This window comes from Hyla sarda, chromosome 2 (genome assembly GCF_029499605.1).
Source record: "Hyla sarda isolate aHylSar1 chromosome 2, aHylSar1.hap1, whole genome shotgun sequence".
NCBI lineage: Eukaryota > Metazoa > Chordata > Amphibia > Anura > Hylidae > Hyla > Hyla sarda.
Window position 1 is genome coordinate 346,652,235 of NC_079190.1, and position 19,499 is coordinate 346,671,733.

At 48.6% G+C, this 19,499-nt stretch overlaps 1 pseudogene; it reads left to right on the plus strand.

Annotated features, from left to right (window-relative positions):
* The window catches only part of LOC130357469 (uncharacterized), a 36,198-nt pseudogene extending 21,138 nt beyond the window's left edge, over positions 1-15,060 (plus strand).
* The last annotated feature ends 4,439 nt before the right edge of the window (positions 15,061-19,499 follow it).

Consider the following 19,499-nt stretch of genomic DNA (forward strand, 5'->3'; position numbering starts at 1 on the left):
ACCAATTTAGGCCTCAAATGTACATAGTGCGCTCGCACTCTTGAGCCTTGTTGTGCACTCCCAGAGCATTTTACACCCACATATGGGTATTTCCGTACTCAGGAGAAATTGCGTTACAAATTTTGGGAGTCTTGTTTTCTTTTTACCTCTTGTGAAAATAAAAAATATGGGGCAACACCAACATGTTAGTATAAAATGTTTAGTTTTTTTACACTTACAGGCTGGTGTAGACCCCAACTTTTCCTTTTCATAAGGGGTAAAAGGAGAAAAAGACCCCCCAAATTGTAACTCAATTGCTCCCGAGTACGGAAATACCCCATATGTGGCCCTAAACTGTTTCCTTGAAATACGACAGGGCTCCGAAGAGAGAGAGAGTGCCATGCGCATTTGAGGACTAAATTAGGGATTGCATAGAGGTGGAAATAGGGGTATTCTACGCCAGTGATTCCCAAACAGGGTGCCTCCAGCTGTTTCTAAACTCCCAGCATGCCTGGACAGTCAGTGGCTGTCCGGAAATGCTGGGAGTTGTTGTTTTGCAACAGCTCGAGGCTCCATTTTGGAAACACTGCCGTACGATAAGTTTTTCATTTTTATAGGGGGGGGGGTGGGACAGTGTAAAGGGGGTGTATATGTAGTGTTTTACCCTTTATTATGTGTTAGTGTTGTGTAGTGTAGTGTTTTTAGGGTACATTCACACAGGCAAAGGTTTACAGTGAGTTTCCCGCTAGGAGTTTGAGCTGCGGCAGAAAATTTGCCGCAGACCAAACTTGAAGCAGGGAACTCACTGTAAACCCGCCTGTGTGAATGTACCCTGTACATTCACATGGGGAGGGGGGGGGGGCAAAGCTCCAGCTGTTGCAAAACTACAACTCCCAGCATGCACTGACAGACCGTGCATGCTGGGAGTTGTACTTTTGCAACCGCTGGAGGCACACTGGTTGGAAAACTGGCAGTTAGTTTCTGTTACCTAGCTCAGTATTTTCAAACCAGTGTGCCTCCAGCTGTTGCAAAACTAAAACTCCTAGCATGTACTGATCGCCAAACGGCATGCTGGGAGATGTAGTTATGCAACAGCTGGAGGTACACAACTACAACTCCCAGCATGGCGAGACAGCTGTTTGCTGTTCGTGCCTGCTGGGAGTTGAAGTTGTGCAAGATGTTGCAAAACTACAAATCCCAACATGCCCAGACAGTAAACTGCTGTGTGGGCATGCTGAGAGTTGTAGTTTTGCAAGATCTAGAGTACCACAGTTTAGAGACCACTGCACAGTGATCTCCAAACTGTAGCCCTCCAGCTGTTGCAAAACTACAAATCCCAGCATGCCCAAACAGCAAACAGCTGTCTGGTCATGCTGGGAGTTGTAGTTTTGCAACATCTGGAGGTCTAGGGTTTACAGACCTCTGTATAGTGGCCTCCAAACTGTAGCCCTCCAGATGTTGCTAAGTAACTCACCAGCTTCCGTAGTCTGCACCAGGGGGCAACCGCACGTCATTGCCGATCACCGCCGCCGATAGTAAGTGACCCTCCGGCGCTGGTAACAGGACAGTTCCCCTGTTCTTTCCGGACTACTGTGGGTGGGCAGAAAGGGGGAACCGAACTTTAAACCTCCTGCCCCTGATCTGACCGACCAATAGCAGGGATAGGAGGGGTGGCACCCTGTCACCTCACTCCTATCCCTTCAGGGGGATCATGGGTGTCTTGGACACCCCCAATCCCCCTTATTTTCCGGGTCACTGGAGACCCGTGTGACCCGGAATCGCCACTAATTGGCGACATGGGGGGGGGGGGGGGGGGGGAGGTCTCAGGACCCCACTCGGCGATGTGCCAGGGTGCCTGCTGAATCATTTCAGCAGGCATCTAGGTCCGATCCCTAACCGGCTGGCAGCGGGGATGAGATTCCTATGGGCGTACCTAAAGGACTCTAAATCGGGGGCGTACGAGTATGCCCTCCGTCCTTAAGGGGTTAATGGATGGGCAGAAAAAATTACTCCCTTTGCGACATTAAAGTCTTTGCCTTTGTGTGTAATGTTAAAGGGAGTTTCTCGACATAACAGCTTATAGCGCTACATGGGTGAGCAGAAAATAGTTGCAACAATACCAGTGTACATGCTCTTAAAGGGGTACTCCAGTGGAAAACATTTTTTTAAATCAACTGGTGCCAGAAAGTTAAACAGATTTGTAAATTACCTCTATTTAAAACTCTTAATCCTTCCAGTACTTATTAGATGCTGTATGCTCGAGAGGAAGTTATTTTTTTTTCTTTTTTGTCTGACAACAGTGCTCTCTGCTGACACCTCTGTCCATGTCAGGAACTGTCCAGTGCCCAAGAAAATCCCAATAGCAAATCTCTCCTGCTCTGGACAGTTCTTGACATGGACAGAGGTGTCAGCAGAGATCACTTCCTGTGGAACACAGCAGCTGTTGGGTGTGTCTCACTTCCAGAGTTGTCCAGAGAGAGAGGAGAGAAGGAGTTTTTTCCAGCAACCTTTTCCCCAGGAGGGTGGCAGACTCCTGGGAAGAGCCTCCTGCTATGGACCCACGGCCTTCCACCTCCCGTACTAGGCCGGCGGGGGGTGGGAGTGAGAGAGTTACGGCCGATTCCAAGGACGGGGTCAGAAGATCCAGCAGGCTCCGCAGTAATGTGGAGCCCACTCCCCCGTCCATCGCTGGAAACCGCAAGGCATACGGTAGGAAGATAACTGTTGTGTCTTCAGGGACTGTTTCTAATGTTACGGAACCCCAGCAATGGAGGGTGAAGGGACCCAGGGAGTCGCTTGCCACGTTTGGATCCCGCATGCAGGCAAAGCTGGTGGAATACGAACAGCTGGGAAAGAAGCTGAAAGTGTTAAGGGAGGATCTGAAGTTTGCCCGCTACCAGACAGATAACTCTGCCAAGGCCATGAGGGCTAAGTTTGCTGCTAGAGTGTGCGAGCTGAAGGCAGAGGAGCAGGAGGTGGTGAGAGCCCGAATGCAGATCATAGAGGGAGCGGGTATGTTTAAAGAAAAATTAAAAAACGAGGACCGCTATAAAATCAGCGGTCCTCCAGTCATACCTCTGAATCCCCGGTGAAGGAGGAAGAGGATAGCCAGGGGGAGGAAGAACACCTGTGTGATACAGAGGAGAAGATGGAGGAAGGTGGTGAGGGAGATGGCGGCAGTGAGGGTGATGAGAGTGAGGGGGATGTGTGTGATACCCCGTGTACCCCTAAGACCTCTGTCACCCCAAGTGCAGAATATATTAACCCTGCCCAAGTCGCCTTACCAACCACCTCAGAGGAAAGCGACAGTAGTGATGGTGGTGACAGCGGCCCAGTCGGTGGGGGGCTCCTGCGGGCCATAGTGATGCAGGAGTCACCCACCCGTCTGGAAAATTTCAGTTTTGGCCAGGACCTGGGCCCTGAGGAGAATAAAAGGAAGAAAAAGAACAGGAGGAAGAAAAAGGCTGAGGAGCAAGTCATGTTTGTTTTCTCCCCTATCCAGCAGTCTGGGCCACCTGAGAAGTTGGTTCAGACTGCTGGGCCCCCCACCCTGCCAGATCCAGTTACTGCTGTGGAACGGGACCAGCACGGGGGGTACAGTGCTGCATCCAACATGGCCGTGGGTGCTACAGTCACGCATCCTGCTGGTAGGGAAGAGCAGGATGGGTTAATGGTGGGTGTCCCTGGCATTGTTATCAGCTCTGCAGGGCACTCCCCTGAGAGGGGGGGGAGTGTCCAGGCACCGGGACCCGCTGCTGATCCCGTGCAGTCAGGCGCAGTGTGTGGCATGGACGCTGTAGGGATTTCCCCTGTGAGGGAGGAGGGTCCCTGCAAGTCAGTGGCAGGTGGAGGGGCAGAGGTGCGCTTGGAGGGGCAGCCTCGGCCTCGGGATGTGATGTCTGCGGTGACATCCCACATGGAGGAGGAATCAGCATCGCCGACAGAGATCCAGCTAAAGCATGTCCTGGCCAGCCCAGAGGTAGTGGGTGAAGCAGCGGCTGATCCCAAAAACACTGCTAATAAAACCAAAAGCAATGTCACTACAGGGTGTGTGAATGATGGGAGTATTAGTGCTGTGGATGAAAGGAGTGTATGTGGGAGTGATGGTGGAGTGAATGTGAGGAGTGGTAATGGAGTGAATAGGAGGAGTGGTAGTGGTGCAGATGGGAGGAGTGGTAGTGGAGTGAATGGGCGGGGTGGCAGTGATGCAGATGGGAGGAGTGGTAGTGGAGTGAGTGGTGGTGGTGGATTGAATGGGAGGAGTGGTGGTGGTGGTGCGGATGGGAGGAGTGGTAGTGGATTGAATGGGCGGGGTGGTAGTGGAATGAGTGGGAGTGGTGCAGATGGGAGGAGTGATAGCGGAGTGAATGAGAGGAGTAGTAGTGGTGTGTATAATAGTGACGTTTGTGGCAGTGCAGGTGGTTTAGGTGGGGCCGTAGGGACAGGGTCTGGTCCGGCTGCCCCCTCGGTCGCCAGGAGTTATGCCAGCGTGGCGGCCGGGGGTTCAGTGGGATCTTTACCTCCTGTATCTGGTGACGGTCAGTTGCAACGGCGCCTCCTGGAGGCACTAAAGAGAGGAGAAAGGACGCTCCAGGTAGAGGGAAAGGAGATGGACCTATCTTTCTGGGTGGAGAGACATGGTCTGGGAGCATTCCGACAGAGAAATGGGGAGACTGTATGGTCCCTCCAGACACCCGGGCAGGAGGTAGGTCGCAGGAATGTGGCCCGTCTGGTCTGGAAAGGCGAAGATGCGTGCCCCCAAAGGGGCAAAGTGGTGGAGCTTCTCTTCCAGATGGGTTTCAGGGCTAGGGACATCTTTGCCCTGATCCACCCTTTCGGCTCCTCTGAGTTTGACGTCAGCTTTGTTAGGCCGGAGGGACTAGATCTCTTCTGGTCTAATTATGAGCTGGTGAAAAACGAGCCCGGATGGCGAGATTTCGCTGTAAAAGCGGTATCTCGCCAGAGTATGGTAAAGAAAGTGACCGTTTTGACCCGTAACGAGTCACTTTCTTGTTATGACATTATTACCTGGCTGGTACGCGGAGGTGACGGACATCCCCCGGAAAAACTTTGATGAGCACAATATATGGTCTGGGGCCTGGACGTTTTCCGTCCGTCTCAGGCGTTCCGGGAACACTGTCACCCACATTCCTTCGGCCGCCTTCCTGGGACGCGACAGAATTCAGATCTTCTACCAGGGGCAGCCGAAGCTGTGTCACAGGTGTGGTGACCCAAACCACTTTAGTGCCAACTGCACTCAGCAGATATGCGCCCTCTGCTGTGGGGTGGGTCACCTGGCAGCCACCTGTGGGCAGATTCGGTGTAACTTGTGTGGTGACTTAGGTCACCCGTTCAGCCGTTGTCCGCGCTCGTTCTCTAATGCTGTGACCGTCCCGTCTGGGGAAAGCCTAACAGTTGCCCCGGCGGGGGAGGAGACCAGTGGAGGAGAGGGGGCACCAAAGCCAGTGAAGGAAAAACATAAGACCCCCTCTATGCGGAGGCGAGAGGAGAAGCGCAGGTTGGAGAGGGCCCTTGAGAATGCCCAGGTGCCAGGGGTAGCTCGGGGTCCCACTCCAGACACTGGCTCAGAAGGAGGTCAGAATAACTCTGAGGCTTTGGGTGAGGCCAAACTGGACGAGGAGATAGGGAGACTGCGTAGGGAAGAAGGTCAAGATGCTCCTTCCTCCAGTCATACCTCTGAATCCGAAACTGTGGATGAGGAGGAGGAGGAGGGGCAGACAGTAAATGGTGGCCAGAAAAAGAAGAGGAGGAAGAAGTGTAAGAGTAAGGTGGCACCGTCCTCCTCTTCAATTGTAGCCTCAGACCATAGAAGGAACAACTCAGTCTCTGACCCTCTGATCGTCCTTTCGAATCGATATGAGGCCCTCGGGGATACCATCTCCCCTCCTCTTCTCGAGGGTCAGGAGGCAGTGCGGCCTCCAGGAGGTACCGAGCCTCCTTCCTCTGGGGTAGTTTCCTCAGGGGGAGAGGTAACACCAGGTGCCGGAGGTAAAGATCCTGGCATGGATATGTCCCAGAGTTTAAAAAGAAGTAAAGGGTCTTCCTCTGATTCCGATGGGGGTGGAGGGAAGGAGAGGAAGAAGGTTTAAGGGGTGAGGCCATCTAACTCAATCACCCATGATGGCGGCACTCACCCGACTGACGCTGGCATCTATTAACTGTGCCAGTATAAAGTCGGATACGGCTAGATTTGCAGCCTTTGATTTTCTCGGCCGTGTTGAAGCCGACATTTTCTTTTTACAAGAGACCAGGTTGTCAGATCTTGCCTCTCTGGCAAAAGCCAGGAGAGAGTGGAGGCACGGTCCCTCCCACTGGTCTCTTGCGGCTGAGCCGTATAGTGGGGTGGCGGTCTTTTTTTCCGCTCCTGTTGAATGCAGACGGGTTATTGAGCTAGAAATGGGGAGGTGCCTGATCATTGATGTCTTCATGAAGGGACAAGAGCTCCGGCTCATTAACATCTACGCCCCGCAAACTAAGCGGGGCCGTAAAGATCTCTTTATGAGGATTAAGCCCTTTCTTTTTACGAGTCGGCAGGTGATCTTTGGAGGGGACTTCAATAATGTCACGAGGTCCCAGGATAGGAGAGGCTCCAATGGTCCACTGACTTGCGATAGTGTGGCACTAATTAGCATAACTAGAGAAGCTCGCCTAGAGGACGCCCACATCCGGAGCCCCTCGGGCCACGCGGGTTTCACCTATCATGGAAGCGGAGGTAAGACAGTCCTTTGAGGATTTTCTTCAGAGTCAGGTACCTTTACTGGATCTTTGTAGTAATAAGCTGGAGTGGTGGGAGATATTCAAGAAGCGGGTTGCGGGGTTCTTCCGCCAGCTCTCGAGCCTCAGGTCCCTGAACAGGTATCGCTTGTATCAGGGTCTGAGGAGGAAACTCGAGCTTCTTGTCTCGACTGGAGGTAGCCGAGAGGATATCTCCAGAGTGAAATCCTTGCTGATGAGGTGTCAGTACGATAGGCATGCATCTTTGGTTTTTGAGAGGGATTTCGGGAAGTACCGCTCGCCCGACCCTTACAGAAACTGTAAGATGTCAGTGAGTAGTAAAGTCATTTCAGGACTGATCGATAGTACAGGATCTCTGAATCGGTCCAGATCGGGGATCTTGGAGGTCGTCAGATCCTTCTACTCGCACTTCTTGGGAAGGAAGGATCTAGATCGAGACGGGATGTCGGTTTTCCTGGCTGAAACCTTTCCTGAGCCAGGGGTAGACCCCTCTCTTGATGTTTTGGCAGAAGAAATCAGGGAAGAGGAAGTGAGACTGGCGATCGAGGGGCTTGCCCCTAAGAAGTCGCCAGGTCCGGATGGCTTAACATCCGAGTGGTACAGGACCTTTAAGGAGTCTTTAGCTCCCCTCTTGACTGAGGTATTCAATGAGTGTCTCTCCTCGGGCACTCTGCCGAAGTCAATGAGGAGGTCAGCCCTGATTCTCCTGTCAAAGGGTAAAGATCCTAGCCGGATTGAGAATTGGAGGCCCATAGCTCTTCTCAATACGGACAGGAAGCTTCTGGCCAAGATACTGTTTAATCGGCTGGTGAAGTTTGCACCCCGGCTCCTTTCGGGGGCCCAGCACTGCTCTGTTCCAGGCCGAGGCACCTTAAGTGCTGTCCTCAGTGTCAGGGAGGCAGTGGAGCGGAGTAGTGCGGGTCTCTGGAAGGGGTACATGCTGTCCTTGGATCAGGCCAAAGCATTTGATCGGGTGAACCATGACTACCTCTGGTCCGTCCTACTGAGATATGGCTTACCAAGTACTTTTGTTAATTGGCTTAAGATCTTGTATGCAGGGGCAGAGAGTTTCCCGCTTGTGAACGGTTGGTCTGGCCGCTCTTTTGAGGTGGGGTCCGGAGTCCGTCAGGGTTGTCCTTTGAGCCCGCTTTTATACGTGTTTGCGATCGATCCCTTCGTCCGGAGGGTAGATTGTGGGCCGTTGGCGGGAGTCGGGATGAGTCTGGCGGAGCTGGATGTCGCCCAGAGAGTGGTGGCATACGCTGATGATGTCACCATTTTCGTGTCCTCGAGAGAGGAGGTCGATGTGGTGATGTCGGAAGTGGACCGCTACTCTGAGGCATCCGGGTCTAAGATCAACCGGGATAAGTGTGAGAGTCTCTGGCTGGGAGGGGGAGATCCCACGTTTGATCTCCCGGACACCCTTCCAGGGCCCCAAGAGTCAGCAAAAGTTTTGGGCATCACTTTCGGCCAGGATGATTATCCCACCAAAAACTGGGATGGTAAGCTCCAGGATGCCGCTCAGAAGGTGGACCAATGGAAGGGTTGGTCTATGACCCTCAGGGAAAGGGTACACCTGATCAAATCGTACCTGCTCCCCTTGTTTATCTATCTGGGCAGTGTATGTATCTTGCCAGAGGCTTACTACACTAGGATCTACAGCCTGTTTTTCCAACTGTTATGGGGGAACAGGATGAACCTAGTCAAGAGGGAGGTTACGTACCGCACGAGGAGACTAGGGGGTTTATCTATGGTAAATCCTGTGGTGTTCTTAACAAACACCTTCTTGAAAGCTAACATCTCAAACCTCTGGTCAGAGAGGGCTCCTCCGTGGGTAATCTCCTGCAGGGAATGGTTTCGGCCTTTCTTCCAGGAATGGGAGACAGGAGGGCAAGTGAAGGACCTCCGTACGCCACACGGATATCTTCCGGCTTATGCTACCCTAACTCTGAAGGCGATACGTCGGTGGGGTCTGGGAGTGTGGGAGATCAGGACCCAGTCAAGGCAGTTCCTTGACAAACGGGTTCTGTTGACCCACTTCCAGAAGCCTCTGGGGCTCAGGGACTGCCCAGGTCGGGATCTGAGGGTGGGGTTGTACCTTTTAAACATGAAAAGGATCCCCCAGAAGTTTTGGGACTTGGCCTGGCGCTGCTTTCAGGGGAAGCTATATGTGAGGGACAATTTGAAGTGTAGGAGCTCTGATGACCGGGGATGTCCCAGAGAAGAGTGCGAGGACATGCTGGAAAGCATGGACCACTTCCTGCTTCATTGTCCCTTTAATATAGGGGTCTACAACCGGGTGGGTGCTTCCATTGGCTGGAGTCAACTTGCCGGCCTTACCTATCCGGAGTGGGCTTATGGGGCATTCAGGAACCTGGGTGGCCGAGACCGGGGCACTTTATTTGTAGTCAGCTTAGTAGTTAGGTACTACACGTGGAACGCACGGTGTCTAGCATCTACACAGCGGAAAGTCCTCTCCGAGGTGGAGGTCTGTAGGAACATCACCGGTGACCTCGGGAAGATCAGGTCTTTGGAGTATGGCAGTCTTGGTACCAGCAGGGCTTCTCTCCTGTGGAGAGGTTTTTCATTTGATGTGCCCTAGGTACTAGACCTCTTGGGTAGAGTACCCCTTTTTCTGGTTAGGGATAGCAATGTAGGGACAGAGAGAGGGTGAGTGCAGGGTCAGCTTGTTGAAGGGATAACAGTAGGGTGAGTCGTAGGGAAAAGTTAGTGGAGAGAGTTTATAAAGTAACATCAGGATTGCCATCCTTCTTCCTGGTGGTGGGCTATGCATGTACACCCTAGTCTTTTTGTTTTGTTTTCAGAATATGGATTGCGTAAAGGGCTTACAGGCGACCGAACTTGGGCCTAAGGTGGGTTGTATTGTTTTGTATATGTTATGTTATGAAGTTGTATTTGTATAGTTGGTTTTGGGTATAGATTAGGTTGGGTGGGGGAATTGGTGGGTTGGTGGATGTTTGGAGGGGCTGGCATGGGTCAGTTGTGGACTGGACTCGATATCCATGGACTATGGACTCTGACCCATGTCAATGTGGGTGGTTATGTGGGTAATGGGTTAGTCTAGTGTAGGATGTCATGTGTTTTGTAGGTGTATATTTTGGTTTGTTGGTGTATATAGTTTATGTATGTATTTGCATTTAGGTTATGTATTTGTGTTTTTATATTCGTATTGTATATATTATTATATAGTATGGATTGGTTATCTTATTTGAGGGGATGGGGATAGGCAGTCGGATCAGATTTAGTTAGCATTTTTATATTACTTTAATTTAATATTGGTTGTATTATGGTAGTGTAGATTAAAAAAAGGGTGTGTATGTGTATGTTTATGTATGTATGTATATGTATGTATATATATATATATATATATATATATGTATATATGTGTATATATGTGAGGGAAAAAATGTAATTTTAGTAAAAAAATAAAAATAATAAAAAAAAAATATATATAAAAAAACATATATAAAAAAAAAAAAGGGGGGGGGGGGGTGGTGGTGGTGGGGGTTTTGGGGTGGGTTAGTTGTGAATGTAATGTGTGGTTGAGTTTTACCAAGTCTGGTTGTTTTTAGTTAAAGCTAAGTAAAGCTATTTTTATGTTTATGTAAAGAATGTGTGGGTATGTGTGTGTGATAGTATTTTTGATAATTTATATGTAGGTATAATGTTATGTGTTTAGTTAGTTTAGTTAAGTTGGGCTGGCCAGTTAGGCAGGTTTTGTTGTGTTGTGTTTTGTTAATGCTAGTTAAGCCTGTTTTTCTGTTTTGTTAAGTTTTTATATATTTATAATAAAAAGAGCGTCAGCAGAGAGCACTGTGGTCAGACAGAAAAGAAATTCAAAAAGAAAAGAACTTCCTGTGGAGCATACAGCAGCTGATAAGTACTGGAAGGATTAAGATTACAGATAGGATTAAGATTACAGATAGTAATTTACAAATCTGTTTAACTTTCTGGCACCAGTTTAAAAAAATTTCACTGGAGTACCCTTTTAACCCCTTAACGACCAAGGACGTATATTTAAGTCCTTGGCCGGCTCCCGCGATATAACGCAGGGTCACGCGGTGGCTAATAGCGCGCGGCAGCGATCGCGGTGCCGTGCGCTATTACCCCTTTAGACGCGGCATTCTAAGTTTAACGCCGCGTCTAAACTGAAAGTGAAAGCTGCCCGGCTGCTCAGCGGGGCTGATCGGGACTGCCGCAGTGAAAATGCGGTGTCCCGATCAGCTGGGACACGAGCGGAGGTCCTCTTACCTGCCTCCAGTCTGTCCCCTCAGCGATTGATTGCTCCATGTCTGAGAATCAGGCTTGAGCAATCGACCGGTGATAACGCTGATCATTGCAAAGCTATGGCTTTGCAGTGAACAGTGCTGGCAATCAGTGTGTGCAGTGTTATAGGTCCCTATGGGAGCTATAAAAACTGCAAAAAAAAGTTAATAAATGTCATTTAACCCTTTCCTTAATAAAAGTTCAAATCGCCCCCCCTTTTCCCATAAAAAAAAACCACCATGTAAATAAAAATAAATATAAACATATGTGGTAACCGCCGCGTGCGTAAATGTCCGAACTATAAAAATATATCATTAATTAAACTGCACGGTCAATGGCGTAAGTGCAAAAAAATTCCAAATTCCAAAATAACGTATTTTTGGTCGCTTTTTATATCATGAAAAAATGAATAAAAAGCGATAAAAAAGTCCGATCAATACATAAATGGTACCGATAAAAACTTCAGATCACGGCACAAAAAATTAACCCTCAAACCACCCCATATGCGGAAAAATAAAAAAGTTATAGGGGTCAGAAGATGACAATTTTAAACATATACATTTTTCTGCATGTAGTTATGATTTTTTACAGAAGTACGACAAAATCAAACCTATATAAGTAGGGTATAATTTTAACCGTATGGACCTACAGAATAAAGATAATGTGTCATTTTTACTGAAAAATGTACTGCGTAGAAACGGAAATCCCTAAAAGTTACAAAATGGCGTTTTTTCTTAAATTTCGTCGCACAATGATTTTTTTTCCAGTTTTGCCGTATATTTTTCGGTAAAATGACTGATGTCACTGCAAAGTAGTTTTTGTGGCGCAAAAAATAAGCCATCAAATGGATTTTTAGGTGCAAAATTGAAAGGGTTATGATTTTTCAAACGTGAGGAGGAAAAAACAAAAGTGCAAATACGGAAAAACCCGTGGTCCTCAAGGGGTTAAAGGGGTTATCCAGTGAGAGTTTTAAAAAAGAAAAAAAAAATCCCACTTAACAGCATATAAAAAACCTAAACCTTTACTTACCTCCAGCATTTTAGCAGTGCCTCCGGTGTTCCGCTCTGGCCCCCGTCTGCGATCCTCTTCCTCTCAGAAATTGTGACGCCTGGGGGGCCCGATGTCGGGGCCCAGGGACATCGCTGTAGTCAGTAAAAAGTTTTAATCCAGCTTGTTCTATGATCCCCAGAGCCTTCTGGGTGTTCCCAAACACTTAAATGTCCAAACCCCCTTTCAGTGAGGGCCCATCCTAGAAACCACTAGAGCTCTCACTAGAGATTGGTAAATTTGTTCCGAATTTCATGAAAAATTTGATTCTGAATGAATCTGAATTTCTTTGCACTTGGTGGTAACGAATCGCTTCATTCACTACATTTTGTGCGGGCCGGGGGATAAAATGGCAGCTACAAGTGTGATGACATGGGGCAAGGAAGCTTGGGAGGGCGGGTAGGCAGGATCACCCTAAATCACATGGCGGCATGCAGCCTATCAGCAGCCAGCCAGCCCTGTGATGTCACAGCCCTATATATTCGGCATTGTCAGGCCCAAGGCCTGATTATTAAAATCCTATATGTGTATTATAAATTATAACTGTGTGTGATGCATTATCCAAGACATGGGTAAGAGGTCATTCAGACGGTGTATCCTTTTGTGTATTGCATTTTATTGGGGGTCTGGCTGTTTGTTTACATCTCCTTTGAAGTCAAAGGCTCTTTTGAAGCAGCAGGAGGTAAGGGGCACTCTGGTCCCATCATATAATCAACCAGATAAGAGGACCAGGAACAGAGATGCCCCCCTGGTGGGATCAGAGGGGAGGGGGGGATGGAGTCTCCCTCCAAAAAGGCAGATATATAATATTTAACAATGCTAGACTCAGGGTGTTCAAGGCTGGGCCCAAAGCTGACAAGAGCTGGACTCTCACTGACAAGGAGGGATATACCATCATGCTGTAAGAACTTCATTTTTGTTTCTGAACTTGTCTTGCTAAACTCTTTTATATATTGTTATACCTGTATGTCATTTGTTCCTGTATTTTTATATATTTAGCACTGTGATACCTTTTATCAGATTAAATGTTTAATTAATCAGCTCTGGTCTTTGATCTCTAAATATATGAGCTCACCTTTCTGAAGGCAGCTCTGGTGGAAACACGTTTATCTAAGGGTTAATTTGGTGACTTGCTGGGACTAGTAGTGTATACCCAGAGGTCTGGTGGCCTTAACCCTTGCACCATCACACTCTCTCTAATGTCTTGGCTGGACCGATAGGGTGTGATCGTGACAACTGGTGGCAGCGTCAGGATATATTTAGAGATTTTTAGTGCTTGCTGGATTTTACCTGTAAGGAAATTTTAGCACTAAAAAGAAATTGCATACATATTCTTGTGTGTAAATTCCAAAGACAGAGCTCAGTGCTGGTTTAAAAGACATACAAAAAGAGTGCAAGACAGTTCTGTCCTCCCCATCTCCTGTTTTACCTCCTCTGTCTCATCTCGGAAATATGGAGGCATATCGCAAGCAGTCCAAGCCTGCACTGGAGCTAATGTGCCAAGAAAAGGACATCCCTACTGCAGGAAAGAACAAGGAACAACTTATTGCTGATCTTGTGGAGTATGATGCCCGTGCAGAAGAGCTGAGTGACATGAGACAAAGTCCTACAGCTGGAACTGCCATCCAAGGACTGATATCTCCTGGGGAATACAACATTACTTTCCATCAGGACAGTACTCCACATGAGGCCTTGGACTCTTATATGCGGACTGCCTTACAACACCTTGGGAATGGGGATGCCAATATGAAACTCCAACTGCTTCTCCAGTACCAAACTGCAGAGAGAGAGGCACAGATACGAGCTGCAGAGAGAGAGGCCCAGGCACGAGCCGCAGAGAGAGAGGTGACAGAGAGAGAGGCCAAGTGGAGGCATGAACTGGAGGTTCTGAGGCTGAGAGGAGATGCTTTATCTGCACGCAGTGATGTGCAGGATCAAGGAGACCACAAACCCCGCTTGGAACATTTCCCCATGTTGAAGAAAGATGGTGATCTGGATGTGTTCCTGAGGGGATTTGAAAAGGTTTGCCAGCAGTTCCATCTACCTAAGGAACAGTGGGGACGATATCTAACCCCACGGCTGCGAGGGAAAGCTCTGGATGTGTTTGCTTCGCTTCCCTCTGAAAGTGACCAGGACTACGAGGCAATAAAATCTGCCCTGCTAAAAAGTTTTAATCTGACTCCAGAGGCTTATCGGAAAAGATTTAGGACTCTGCAACAAAGCGCCACAGAAAGCTGCACTCAACATGCAGGTCAGCTAAGGACTGCATTCAGGCAATGGACTGGGGGCCTACAAGTCACTACCTATGAGGCCCTGGAGGACTTGATGGTCCTGGATCAGTTTCTCCAAACACGGAGCTTTGAAGCCAGAGAGTGGATTTTGGACCGCAAGCCCAAGACAGCAATGGAAGCAGCAGAACTAGGAGATGACTTTGCCAACAACCGGGCGCCAGCAGCAAAGCGTGGATCTGCGCAAGCTGGAGCAAGTACTTGGAGGGGAGCCACACAACCATAAAGCACCACCAGGTCAGCCGGGAAATTCTTGCCATCATTCCCAAAAGCAACAGGAGCCATATTGGGTCAGGGGGACACCCGCCGATGTTACAGATGCAACAATATTGGGCACCTGAGTGCCACTTGCCCCAACAAAAAGAATTCTCCACCAGTAGCTGGAGGACACACAGCCATTCTTCTGGTGTCCGGAGCGGTGGAGAAAAGAGTGGATAACCTGCAGAGTGTAACTGTGGGTGACCGGGTGACAGTGGGTTTGCGAGATTCTGGAGCCTCCTTTACCTTGGTGCGGCCTGAAGTGGTGGATACAGAGGACATCATCTCTGGAAGAACCATGGCTTTAAAAGGAATTGGAGGTGTGCGGCCTGCGGTGCCCATGGCCCGTGTGTACCTGGATTGGGGTACAGGCAAAGGTTTGCGGGAGGTGGGGGTCTCTGAGGACATCCCTGTTAATGTTCTGCTGGGGAATGATTTGGGTCGGATGCTCTGTCATTATGCTCCAGAGGACACTACCTGCACACCGGATGGGCTAGGAGAGAGCCCTGTTCATTTTGAGGTACTGTGCGAGACTTTGGGAGACACTGCAAAATGTGGTAATTGGGAGGGAGTGCAGGGGATTGATAATTGTTTACCTGTGACTGAACCAGTAATGTTTTCCAAAAGTGGAATGGGGTGTATTGTAAAATGTGGTGACAATGCATTGCCCATGCCAAAACCTAGTGGAGATGGGCTAGGGGGAGGGTTTGTGTGCCCCTGGTGACATGTAAGTGTGGTGTCCCAGTACCGCATTCTACACGGTACTTGTTTATTTATGGGTCCCCATAGCCAGAGTCCCTAGAACGTAGGGATTCCTATATATCCAGTCTACCCCTAGTCGCCTCTATTCTAGTATATAATTAGTAATTTATGCACAGATTAATGTAAATAGCATAATATATGTAAATAAATGGTTAATTACTTGTTTCCATTAGCGTTGCAGGACCTGCGGGTCATGTGACAAGGTGAACTCTATGGTATTTAGCTTGAAGACCTTTGGAGGCCCTGTGACGTAAGCAATCCCATCCCACCATGTAATGGTGAATGGCAGACATTCAGAACAATCAGATTCACCACACCCCCTGCCCATATAAGAGAGCGGCGGCCATCTTCTCTCTCTCTTGCTCCTGTGCTCCTGATGAGAGAAGACCTGTACAGCAGTAATCACAGTGAGTTAGGCCTGAGCCTTGCGGCAACGGCTGAACAATTATAATTATAGAGTGCATCACCTCCCAAACACCTCCCCTAAATCCGGACGGATCTGCAAATCTCTTCCTAAATAAAGAGACTTATTGTCTAGCTCAAGGTCCGCCACTACTGCCAGTCGCTAAGTAATCAAAGGACTGTTTATATGAGACTGTTACTGTGCCGTGAATATTGCAAGCACTTCAGTAAACGTTATTCAAGTTCAAGTTCAAATCTCCTTGTGGACCTTCAATTATTTTATGCACCTATCGTTACTGGGAAGGGCGGCGATAGGCCGGAACACCGATTCAGCATACCAGCCCTCAGCCTGGCGTCACGAACTCTTCTAGGGTTAACATTAACCCCTTATATACCTATACCATACCACCACTACCATACACCCCCCAAGGGCTACCACATAAGGATGAGGGACCAGCAGTGAGTGATATGTCCCAATCCTGTGACCCTAAGGAGGAGGAGGAGGGAAGGAGTGATAGCCCTGTGTATGATGCCTGTATTGTTATGTCTGGAACTGAGGGGGAGGAAGGTAAACCCCAGGGAGGCATACCAATGGTGCCAGTGGTAACGCGTCAGCAGCATGCCAGGGCTGCAGGTTTAAAAGGAAGGGAGGATGGTGATGCAAGGGGCAAGCTGTGTGATTTGCAAGCCCCAGCAGAGGAAGGTGGAGATGCTAGTTCACCTGGGGGAAATGTGCTCCCTGATACCACGAGATGGGGGGAGGGAAATTAGCATTTCCGGGAAGCTCTGCGCAGTGACCCTTCCCTTGTAGGGCTGAGACAACGTGCTGAACATACAGGTGTTGACACAGATGGGCATCGGGTATATTGGGAAAATGATATCTTGTACTGGGAGTCCCTTTCCAAAGGCATGATAGGGGCCCAGGAGAGAGAAAGGCAGTTAGTGGTTCCTAGGCAGTACAGGAAAGAGCTGCAGAGGTTGGCCCATGAGACCCCCCTGGTAGGACATTTGGGAGTGGCCTATGCGGTCATAGAGAAGGAATGTCTAGCTGTGGTCTGGGCTTTGCAAAAATTACAGCCATACCTGTATGGTAGGGATTTTACTGTCATAACTGATCACAACCCTCTACATTGGTTGGACAGAGTGTCCGGTAACAATGGCACCTTGAAACAAATGCTAAAAACATTTGTAGAATCAGAGGGCAGAGACTGGGAAAATTATTTACCCCAACTGTTATTCGCTTACAGGGAGGTACCCCAAGAATCTACAGGTTTCTCGCCCTTTGAATTATTATATGGTCACAAAGTACGGGGACCCCGAGATTTAGTTAGGGAAGAATGGGAAGGGGGGCTACATGCCCCTGAGACTTCTGTGGTGGAGTATGTTCTGAGATTCAGGAACAGGATGCAGGCACTGACTGGGCTGGTACATGACAACCTCACAGCAGCACAGTCCAGGCAGAAGTACTGGTATGATCACAATGCAAGGGACCGGGTCTATGAAGTGGGACAGAAGGTAATGGTTCTGAACCCCATCAGGCAGAATAAGTTGCAGGCTACCTGGGAGGGTCCCTTCCCCATTTTGCAGTGCCTAGAACCCACCACATATGTAGTTGCCCTTGATGAGAAAGGTCAGAGGCAGAGACAGTACCACATTAATATGGCATACTATGACCCTGAGAAGGTGTATGTAGTGCACCAGAGGAAGGGCTGGGTAGTGATCCCCTACTGGACCTTGTGGAGGAAGCTAAGAGCCAGTGATCCCTTCAGGATGTAGAGATCAATCCACAGCTCTTAGCTGCAAAGAAAAGGCAGCTAAATGAGGAAATAGGCCCCTTCAGTGCCATCTTTTCAAGAAAAGAAATAGATGGTTAAGGGAGACAGATCTATCAGCCTGGAGAGGCAAGATCTCTCTGTCCCCATCTTAAGGGGGAGGTGTCAGGCCCAAGGCCTGATTATTAAAATCCTATATGTGTATTATAAATGATAACTGTGTGTGATGAATTATCCAAGACATGGGTAAGAGGTCATTCAGACAGTGTATCCTTTTGTGTATTGCATTTTATTGGGGGTCTGGCTGTTTGTTTACATCTCCTTTGAAGTCAAAGGCTCTTTTGAAGCAGCAGGAGGTAAGGGGCACTCTGGTCCCATCATATAATCAACCAGATAAGAGGGCCAGGAACAGAGATGCCCCCCTGGTGGGATCAGAGGGGAGGGGGGAATGGTGTCTCCCTCCAAAAAGGCAGATATATAATATTTAACAATGCTAGACTCAGGGTGTTCAAGGCTGGCCCCAAAGCTGACAAGAGCTGGACTCTCACTGACAAGGAGGGCTATACCATCATGCTGTAAGAAATTTTTGTTTTTTGAACTTGTCTTGCTAAACTCTTTTATATATTGTTATACCTGTATGTCATTTGTTCCTGTATTTTTATATATTTAGCACTGTGATACCTTTTATCAGATTAAATGTTTAATTAATCAGCTTTGGTCTTTAATCTCTAAATATATGAGCTGGTGTGGTGCTGGGCGGCGTCCGTTGCTGCCGTGGCGCTGTATCTGCGGCCGGGTGCGGCCCATAGACTGGTTTGAGTGGCATTGGGGCCGCTCTGCCAGTGGGTCATTTCGCCCCCCCGTGGGCACTGGTGTCGCGGCGGTGGTGGTCGCCGCCCAGTGCTGCGCCATTTTATGCTAGGGACGTTAGGGACCCACTCCGAATAGGTGACCTTGACGTGGCGAGTGGGCTTGTACTTTTTGATCAAAAATGTATACTAACAACCTGTTAGTTTTTGATATTATGCTGAGAAGCAATCAGATCATTATACAAGATTGTAGATGTGCACCATGTCTGTTTTCTACCCGAATTCACACAAATATATGAGCTCACCTTTCTGAAGGCAGCTCTGGTGGAAACACGTTTATCTAAGGGTTAATTTGGTGACTTGCTGGGACTAGTAGTGTATACCCAGAGGTCTGGTGGCCTTAACCCTTGCACCATCACACTCTCTCTAATGTGTTGGCTGGACCGATAGGGTGTGATCGTGACAGGCATCCATTGCCGACTATGAGCATTTCCGAGAGCAGACACTGTGTGCGCACTAATCACTGTTACTGAAAATACAGATCTTTACAGCGGCGAATCCATTCACCTCAAGCCCGCATTCATTCTTGCTACAGAGAGAGCAGACACTGTGTGGTCACTAATCAGTGTTACTGACAATACAGATCAGCACAGGGGAAATTCATTGACCTCAAGCCCGCATCACTGCAGGCAGGCAGGGAGAGCTTAGAAGTAATTTCATACTCTGCAAATTGAGTTCATCACAGGAAGCACACCCCATTCAAAGACTGCAAGCAACCATAGTGCATCCAGACTATGTCATTGAGCCATTCTGCAGCAGTGATTCTAATAGCGAAGCCTGTAATCTGCATGTCATACTGAATACAGTATTATTTCACTACCCCAGCACACTCCCTATGCGTGTAATGACAAGGCAAAGTGTTCTGCACCCCTATTGAGGCTAGAAAATTTGGCGAATCGGGCAAATAGAATTTTTTAAAAATCCGCCCATCTCTAGCTGTAACTTATGAGTAGAGGTATGGGTTATGGAGCATGTATGTATGTATTAGAGCCCATGAGACTTTACATTTATGAAACTCCCAGAGAACACTAAGGATCATGGACTAAGATGGATTATAGTGTCTTTTCCTTCTAAGCCAT